The sequence below is a fragment of the Heterodontus francisci genome, chromosome 35, assembly GCF_036365525.1.
Source record: "Heterodontus francisci isolate sHetFra1 chromosome 35, sHetFra1.hap1, whole genome shotgun sequence".
NCBI lineage: Eukaryota > Metazoa > Chordata > Chondrichthyes > Heterodontiformes > Heterodontidae > Heterodontus > Heterodontus francisci.
The window spans coordinates 25,720,806-25,731,138 of NC_090405.1; the positions used below are offsets into that span (position 1 = coordinate 25,720,806).

Consider the following 10,333-nt stretch of genomic DNA (forward strand, 5'->3'; position numbering starts at 1 on the left):
GTTTCCATTTCACTCCAATTCAATACAGCTGATAGGTTGATACATCAATCACAGTCCAAAAACAAACTCACTATCAGATCTCAATAAACTCTGTCACCATGGTTACATTTTAAATATAAAATCTGAAATAGAACAGACAAAATTTACATGATTGAAAGGTACAGAATGAATGCAAGCAGGCTTCAAGGGGATTTGGACAGGCTAAGTGAATGGGCTAGAACATGGCAGATGGAATATAATGTAAATAAGTGTGAAGTTCTCCACTTTGGTAGAATAAACAGAAAGACAGAGTATTTCTTAAATGGTGAGAGGCTGGGAAGTGTTGATGTCCAAAGGGACCTGGGTGTCCTTGTTCATGAGACACCAAAAGTTAGTGTGCAGGTGCAGAAAGCAATTAAGAGGCAACTGGTATGTTGGCTTCATTGAAAGGGGATTTGAGTGCATGAGTAAAGATGTATTGCTTCAATTGTATAAAGTCTAGATGAGACCGCACCTGGAATATTCCGTACAATTTTGGTTTCCTTATCTAAGGAAGGATAGACTTGTCATAGAGGGAGTGCAACGGAGATTCACCAGACTAATCCCCTGGGATGGTGGGGTTGTCTTATGATGAGAGACTGCAGAAACTGGGCCGAAATTCTCTAGAGTTTTGAAGAATGAAAGGTGATCTCATTGAAAATTACAAAATTCGTACAGGGTGTCACAGGGTAGATATGGATAGGATGTTTCCTTTGTCTAGTGAGTCTAGAACAAGGGGACACAGTCTCAGAATAAGGGCAGGCCATTTGAGACTGAGATGAGCAGGAATTTCTTTGCTCAGAGGGTGGGAAATCTGTGGAATTCTTTATTCCAGAGGGCTGTGGAGGCTCAATCATTGAACATATTCAAGACAGAAATCGATAGATTATGGCATAGAGGTAGATGATCAGCCACAATCTGTTTGAATGGCGGAGCAGGCTCGATGGGCTGAATGGCCGAATGCCCCTATTTCCTATGATCCTTTGAATCCCAATAATGTCCATCAGACGTTAGACCAAGTCATGCATTACATACCAGTTCAAAAATGCCACAGAGATTAAGACTGAAAGATACAGTATCAATTCCATTACTACAAAATGAAGGACTTGGAGCTTGCAGACCAGCCCATGTATAAGATTGAAAGTTATATTTTCATTCACAATCATTTTCACAGAACTGAATATTGAATACCACTCCACAACTTGTACAGGACTACCAAATAAAACCTACAACTGTAAAATACAGTTCATCCATATTTTAAATTAAACACAAGGCAAACAAATATTGATACATTAAGAGAGCGGGAAACAGTGAAAGCGAAGCGGAGCATAAAGAGCCCAGGAGAGGGAGAAAGATTTCACTCGGAGAGCAGGGAACAGCGAGAGCAGACGTCAAAAAAGGCAAAGGAATACACAATTAACGGGAGAACACTGAATGGTGTAGAGGAAGTGAGGGACGTTGGAGTGAATGTCCACAGATTCCTGAAGTAGCAGTACAGGTCAATAAGGTGGTTCAGCAGGTATATGGAATCCTTTCCTTTATTAACTGAGGTCCAGAATATAAGGGTGATCTGGGTGTCCATGTCAATAAGTCACTGAAAGCTAACATGTAGGTGCAGCAAGCAATTAAGAAGGCTATTGGTATGTTAGCCTTTATCACAAGAGGATTTGAGTACAGGAATAGTGAATTCTTGCTTCAATTGGAAAGAGCCTTGGTTAGACCGCACTTGGAGTACTGTGTGCAGTTTTGGTCCCCTTACCTTAGGAAGGATATTATTGCCACAGAGGGAGTGCAACAAAGGTTCATCAGACTTGTTCCTGGGATGGTGCGACTGTCCTATGAAGAGAGATTGGGGGAACGGGCTGTATTCTCTGGAGTTTCAAAGAATGAGAGGTGATCTCATTGAAACTCACAAAATACTTAAAGGACAGTCAGGGTAGATGCAGCTGAGATGTTTCTCCTGGTTGGGGAGTCGAGAACCAGAGGGTGCAATTTCAAAATAAGGATGAAACCACTTAGGACAGAGATGAGGAGAAATGTTGTTACTCAGAGGGTTGTGAATCTTTGGAATTCTCTACCCCAGAGGGCTGTGGAAGCTCAGTCGTTGAGTATGTTTAAAGCAGAGATTGACAGATTTCTAAATACAAATGACATAAGGGAATATGAGGAAAGTGTGGGAAAAAGGGCATTGAAGTGGATGTTCAGCCAAGATCATATTGAATGGTGGGGCAGGCTCGATGGGCTGAATGGCCGACTCCTGCTCCTATGTTCCTATGTTCCTAACTCCACATGATCGGTGAGGCACAGCTTCAGGCCGACTTGGTGGGTGGTGCAAACAGATATCACTGCTTCTGGTCTTCACCAGAACAGAGAGTGAGATGTAACATCGATCATCAAACAGACTGTGAGAGAATACAACAGAATAAAACACATGGAGAGACACTGTGGAATAACAAATAGATTTGATTGGAATGTTGAATTTTGATTGGAATGGATAAAACAGCAGATTAAATTGGGATTCTCATCATTATATTGATCTGGGACAGAAAAGAGAAACTGGTGGGAAGAAGGAAGAAAAGAAAGGAAGGAACTGTTCAGTTTTTCTGAGTTTTTTCACCCACCCATCAAAGCTGGATTTTAAAAAAAGATGCAAATAACAAAGAATTTCACCAAAAAGGGAGATTAAATGCTGCCGAAACCTTGGATCGAATGATGCCCCAACAGATCACCTGTTTAACTGTCTCCTCACTGGGGGATTTCAATCAGTGAGTAATATTATTCTCTACCTTTTTTTTTGTTAAATGAACCCAGAACTGTCACTTGGAGTTAATATCTGTGTTTCCACTCCTGAATAACAAAAGTGTGAATTTCTCAATATTTTTTGGACACATTTCCTGCTGAAAGAACTAAGAACTCTTTTCTAATTTACACAATACTATATACACACTCATCAAGCCTCCGAAGCTAGCATCCTTGGTGCTGCTCTCTCTTCCAAACCTCATCTCATGTGACTGTTACATCATCACTCTGACAGTGGGAGGGGTTGATCCCACTGTCTTCAGCATTAACCCTTTACATCCTTATACTACACTGTCTGTTCAAACAAATTGGGTGGAGGGAACCTCCTTCATTTATCGAAACACCAACAGCTGCCAGTTGAAAATCAACTCAACCCATCAGAGAGAGAGAGAGAGACTGTCAGAGAACTTCCTGCATCCAGTCCTGACCCTGTCACACTCAGCAGATGCTCACCCAGACCCCACTCTCATCAACACTGAATACTGTTACCGAGACCCTTCAAATACTGTTTATAAAAAGGTAGAACAGGTCAAAGTTCACACAGCTGTATTGAATAGAACAAAGTTTAATATTTTCTCACCGTCTGTCGGTAACTACATGAGACATAGGTTTTCTTATTTGCTTCCTTTGATTTTTCTTGTTCCTGACTGACAAATATTCCAAACCTCGGATCAACCCTCCCACTTGCGCCATGTCCCAGTCTCAGTTGAAAGCAACACATAACGACAGAAACACTCTGAAACATACAACGCGGTCACACTTTCCTTCAGTGAGATTAATGTCCAGCTGTTTTCCAGGTTGAATGCAACTGTGAACAAACTTCTATCAAAGAAGTTGCCTTTGAAATATCAGCACTGAATTTCTGTGCAAGGAGGAACAGCCATTCCAAACTCACATCCTTCACAAAGGCTGTTTTCTCCTGTGACTGAAATTCATTATGTAATTTGAATTCAAAGTCAAATTTCACAAGACATAGATGTAAATGAAAGATCAGGAAGCTTCTAAAGCACACTGCAAATGTGCAATAAGGCTCTGCTGGGAGTTGAACCCAGGATCTCCTGTTTACTAGACAGGTGCTGTAACCAACTAAGCTACAGAGCCAGATTGAAAAGGCTTGTGCAGTTGAAATCAGAGAAGGGCACTATTTATTCTCATCCCACTTCTCCACTGGTCACAACATATTTTAACTTTTCCCACTTCCTGATACAGTCGATCATGTACTGTATTTTTCCCAGAACTGAGAATGAATGTTTTGGAAGTAAATACATAATTCAATTTTTTCCAAAAGTTTACAGAATACAACATGTGAGTAATATTCCCCATTGCTTTCTCAGCACTGATGGATTGTGAAGCGGGAGACAGCCAGAAGTCCCACTGAGCCGCACTGACCCTGAGCTGAGAAGGAAATGAGATAAAGTTCAATTCTTCGCAGCAAGATGCTGCAGAGAGATAAGAGTCCTGAATCAAAGTGAGACTTTCTCATACTGTTGTTGAATTTCACGTCAAACAATCCTTGTACTCTCTGCTAATGAAGCCTAAAAAAAGGGAAAAACAGAATGGCACTCAAACTCACAACCCTGAGATTAAAAGTCTCATGTTCGACTGACTGAACTGTCACTTCTACTCGGTCTCTTATTGGATGGATGCAACTGTATGCTCCAACGCTGGGGCAGCTTTCAAATCCTCCCATGGATCCACATGTCAGACTGAGTTCCATGTTGTAGACTCAAGCAAAGGAAGTCTGCTCACTTCCAAAACTATCAGTGAGTTGAAGCTTATTACGATCAATATCATCAGAGGTCAGAACTACCTGGTGAAAGAAAACACCCTGAAGAAGGATCCACAATTATTCAAACAAATCGACAAAGTGAAAAACAAAAAATCGATGAGTTAATCCAAGACAAACAACAGAAACATAGAAGAATTCCATTCCATACCAGAACCCAGTCCTGTTGTTTTTGGATCCAGCTCTCAGTTACTGCTTCACCTTCATACACACACTTGGCAATCTGTACATTTAGTTCATTTCAATTTTGTCAACAGGCTCTTTGAATCCAGTTCTCTGGTCCTCAAACAGGCTCCGTGTGAAAGTCAACTCCGCTTTTTGTAAGGCTGCAACCAATCTTCAACTAAAAATGCAAATGAAGTAGGAGTCATGCAGGATTTGAAACCAGGATCTCTCACATGCTATCCAATTACACATCGAAAATGAAAACCATACCCCTGGACCAACAAGACACTAATAAAGAGCCTTATTTTTAGCACTCTTTAGAACTGTGTCATTAAGTATATATTGCCTCTCCCTATCCCTTCTGCGAAAGTCTATCACCTCACACTAGTCACTATTAAATTCTATCTGCCACCTGTCTGCCCATTCTGCTAGCCTATCACTGTCCTGTTGCAGGCAGTTCATTTCATCCTCACTATTTACCACTCCTCCAGGTTTGGTGTTATCAGCATATTTTGAGATTCTACTCTATTTTCCAAGATCCTAGTCATTTACATACAGCAGAAAAAGCAGTGGTTCTCGCAGTGACCATTGGAGAACACCCACTGTCGACTATCCTCCAGTCTGACAAAGAACCGTTTACTATGATTCGCTATTTTCTGTCCTTAAGGCAATTTTCTATCCAATTGGACAGGGAGTCTCCTATTGCATGAACCTCACTTTTGTTAACCACCCTTTTATGTGGTACCTTAGAACAGTACAGCACAGTACAGGCCCTTCGGCCCACGATGTTGTGCTGACTCTTTAACCTACTCTAAGATCAAACTACCTACATGCCCTTCATTCTACTATCATCCATGTACCTATCCAAGAGTCGCTTAAATGCCCCTAATGCATCTGCTTCTTCTACCACCGCTGGCAGTGCATTCCACGCACCCACCACTCTCTGTGTAAAGAACCTACCTCTGACATCTCCCCTAAACCTTCCGCCAATCACCTTAAAATTATGCCCCCTGGTGATAGCCCTTTCCGCCCTGCGAAAAAGTCTCTGGCTATCCACTCTATCTATGCCTCTCATCAAGTGGTACACCTCTATCAAGTCACCTCTCATCCTTCTTCGCTTCAATGAGAAAAGCCCGAGCTCCCTCAACCTTTCTTCATAAGACATGCCCTCCAGTCCAGGCAGCATCCTGGTAAATCTCCTCTGCACCCTCTCTAAAGCTTCCACATCCTTTCTAGAATGAGGCGACCAGAACTGAACACAATATTCCAAGTGTGGTCTAACCAGGGCTTTATAGAGCTGCAGCATAGCCTCGCGGCTCTTAAACTCAATCCCCTTCTCATCCATTCTTAATCCATCCATCCATCCTTTCTTAAAATCCATATCAACAACATTCGCTGCATCATCTTCCTGTTAGTTCATCAAAAAATGCAGTTAGTCAAGCATGAACTCCCATTTATAAATCCATGCTCACTCTCCTTAATTAACTCAAATCTCTCCAAGTGACTGTTGATTTTTTTCCCTAATTATTGTTCCGAAAACCTTACTCACCACTGCTGTTAATCTAACTGGCCTGTAGTTACCTGGATTGTCCTTACACCCTTTGTTGAAATAGCAAGTCACATTTGCCACTGTTCAATCCTCTGGCACCTCCACAGTGCTTTTTGGGAGGGTGTTCCTGGTTTTTGACCCTGCAACAGTGAAGGAATGGCGGTATAGTGCCAAGTCAGGATGGTGTGTGACTTGGAGGGGAACTTGAAGGTGGTAATGTTCCCATGCGTCTGCTGCCTTTATCCTTCTAGGTGGTAGTGTTTGTGGGTTGGAAGGTGCTGTTGAAGGAGGCTTGGCAAGTTGCTGCAGTTCATCTTATAAATGTTACACACTGCTGCCACTCTGCACTGGTGCTAGAGGGAATGAATGTTTAAGGTGGTGGATGGGGTGCCAATCAAGTGGGCTGCTTTGACCTGATGGTGTCAATCTCTTGAGTGTTGTTGGAGCTGCACTCATCCAGGCATGAGTATTCCATCACATTCCTGACTTGTGCCTTGTAGGTAGTGGGCAGGCTTTGGCGAGTCAAGAGATGAGTTAGTCGCCACAGAGTTCCCAGCCTCATGACCCGCTCTTGTAGTTGTAGCTGTAGTTGTAGTCGTAATAGGCAATCGTCCGTCTCAGAAGACGATGGGCTACGCCCGGGGTGTACGTCACTTCTGTATTAAACATCTTTTGTTGTGGCTGTAGAGGACGACTCGTGAGTGACAATCCCTTCCACAGCTGGTACAGATGAATATCATTGGCCCGAGGTCGACTGATAATTTTTCCTTCCTCTGAGCTCTCTTTGCCCCCAACTGGTCATTTCTTTTGTCCTCTGCTTTTCCCATGGTCTTCCTGAATGCCTTTCTCCAGGAATTCCAGTCAGCAGGAAGGACTTCCCATGCATCGACTCCAATCCCAGTCTGCTTGAGATCTCGCTTGCAGATGTCCTTGCATCATAGACGTGGGTGACCTGTTGGTCTCGTGCTGATAGCAAGCTCACCAAAGAGCATGTCTTTGGCAAAGTGACCGTCATCCATTCAGCACACATGACCCAGTCAACAGAGTCACCGCTGACTCAAGAGGGCAAACATGCTGCAGATCCCTGCACGCTGGTGTACTTCCGCATTCGGCACTCTGTCCTGCCAGGAGATGCCCAATATCCATCTGAGACAGCGGAGGTGGAAGCTGTTCAGCTGCTTTTCTTGAATTGCATAAGTTGTTGATGCTTCTCTCCTATAAGGGAGGGTGCTGAGAACACAAGCCTGGTACACGCAGAGCTTTATATTTTCGATCAGTTTGCTGTCGGTTCACACTCGTCTTCTCAACTTTGACATGACAGCTGCAGCATTGACAATCCTGGTGCTGATTTCAGCATCAAGGGACAGATTGCTGGTGATTGTTGATCGAAGGTGGAGTCTCTACGTCCTGGCCCATAACTTTGATCTTCCTGATGCTGATCATCAGTCCAAACTCCTTGCAGACCAGGGATAAGCGATCTACAAGCTGCTGCAAGTGAACTTCATTATGGGATTTCAGCACAGCGTCATCAGCAAACAGCAACTCACGGACTAGGAATTTACCCACTTTGGTCATGGCGCACAGTCTTGCCAAGTTGAACAGCTTGTCGTCAGCTCTGGTATGCAGGTGGACACCCCCATCTGAGTCACTGAAAGTGTAAAATAGCAGAATGGAGAAGAGTATGCTAATTGTAAAGATGTGAGCTGTGAGGAGGTTACAAGGAGGCTTCCAGGGGACATGGACAGGATAAGTGAATGAAGTGACAGATGGAATATCATGTGAATAAGTGTGAAGTTATCCACTTTGGTAGAATAAACAGAAAGACAGAGTATTTCTTAAATGGTGAGAGGTTGAGAAGAAGTGTTGATGTCCAAAGGGACCTGGGTGTCCTTGTTCATGAGACACTAAAAGCTCACATGCAGGTGCAGCAATCAATTAGGAAGGCAAATGGTATGTTGGCCTTCACACAAAGGGTCTTGAGTGCAGGAGTAATGATGTCTTGCTGCAATTGTATAGAGCCTTTGTGAGACTGTGCTGGAGTATTGTGTCCAGTTTTGGTTTCCTTATCTAAGGAAGGATATACTTGCCATAGAGCAAGTGAAACAGAGGGTCACCAGACACAATCCCTGGGATAGTGGGATTGTCTTTTGAGGAAACTAGGCCTGTATTCCTTAAAGTTTCGAAGAGTGAGAGGTGATCTCATTGAAACTTAGAATATTCTTACAGGGCGTGACAGTGTGGATGTAGACAGGATGTTTGCCCTGGTTGGTGTGTCTAAAACCAGGAGACATAGTCTCAGAATAAGGGATAGGCCATTTAAAACTGAGATAGGGTGGAATTTCTTAATTCAGAGGGTGGTGAATCTTTGGAATTCTCTACCCCAGGGGTCTGTGGCAGCTCAATCATTGAGCATGTTCAAGACAGAAATTGATAGAAATCTTGATACTCATGACATCAATGGATATGGGGAGAGCACGGGAAAGTTGTGCTGAGGTAGATGATCAGCCATGATCTAATTGAATGACAGAGCAGGCTGGACGGACTGAATGGCCTCCTCCTATGTTCCTAAGAGAGTTGGCACCAGGACACAACCTGCTTTACTCCACTGCTGATCTTGAAAGTGTCTGATGTTGCTCCATTGTAACTGACGGAACTGTGCATGTTCTCGTGGAAAGAAATGACGCCCAAGAGTTCAGGAGGGCAGCCTAGTTTCCACAGCAGTTTGAAGAGTCCGTCTCTGCTGACAAGATCGAAGGCCTTGGTGATGTCTATAAAGACAATGTAGAGTGGTCTGTACTGTTCACAGTACTTCTCCTGTAACTGCCGAAGTGAGAAAATCATGTCGACTGTCGATCTACCAGCTCTGAAGCTGCACTGAGACTCAGGATAGATGTGTGATGCCAGGGTCTGCAATCTGGTCAGAGCAATGTGAGCAAAGACCTTCCCCACAATACTTAGCAAGCAGATGCCTCGGTAATTTCTGCAGTCACTGCGATTTCCCCCTTATTTTTGTACAAGGTGACAATATTTGCATCACGTATGTTTTGAGGTGCAGATCTTTCCTTCCAACAGAGACACAGAAGTTCATGGAGATGCTGCAGCAGAGCCGCTTTTCCACTTTTGATGATTCCAGGTGGAATAACATCATTTCCCGGGGCTTTACTACTGGCAAGACGGTCAATGGCCTTGTTGAGCTCTACTCTGGTGGGCTCACTGTCCAGTTCCTCCATGACAGGGAAGTCTGGAATGGCGCTGAGAGCTACTTCAATGACAATGTTCTCCGTTATGTAGAGTTCAAGGTAATGCTCCACTCACCTTTCCATCTGCTTGTTAGGTTCAGTGATGATCACCCCTCTCTTTGTCTTCAAAGGTGCTGATTTAGTTACTGCTGGTCCCATTGCTTTCTTAATTCCTTCATACATCCCTCCAGCATCCCCGGATTCAGCAGCAGATTGTATGCTGTTGCAGAGTTTTAACCAGTATTGATTAACCAGCAGTGCCGAGCAGTTTTTTTTAAAATTTATAAAATATACTTTATTCATAAAAATCTGTAAAAAATACATTACTAAACAGTTTCAAACAGCACCAAGTCAAAAAATGCAAACAGCACAAGGGAGATCAGTTTCCTTCAATACAATCATGAGTTGCCTCACAACCCTTCCATTTCATTTGTCATGCCATCGACATTTTTACATTTTACAGCAAATGAAAATTTTCCCAATACAGTTTGAGGGGTTTCTGATGGATCCAGCTCCTCAGTTCAGCTTGGTGGGGGGACCATACACTGTGGTCTTTCCCCATTGAGCCTTTGCTGCGGCTGCCCCAAGCTGTAGTGCGTCCCTCAGCACGTAGTCCTGGACCTTGGAATGTGCCAGTCTGCAGCATTCGGTCATGGACAACTCTTTGCTCTGGAAGACCAGCAAGTTTCGGGCAGACCAAAGAGCATCTTTCACCGAATTGATAGTCCTCCAGCAGCAGTTGATGTTTGTCCCGGTGTGCGTCCCTGGGAACAACCC

The 10,333-nt window shown here is 43.6% G+C and overlaps 1 non-coding gene across 1 annotated transcript; it reads right to left on the reverse strand.

Moving 5' to 3' along the window:
* Positions 1–3,844: 3,844 nt before the first annotated feature.
* trnat-agu (transfer RNA threonine (anticodon AGU)) lies at positions 3,845–3,918 on the reverse strand. Its single transcript has one exon. It is a non-coding gene; the product is annotated as a tRNA-Thr (tRNA).
* Between the last annotated feature and the right edge of the window lie 6,415 nt (positions 3,919–10,333).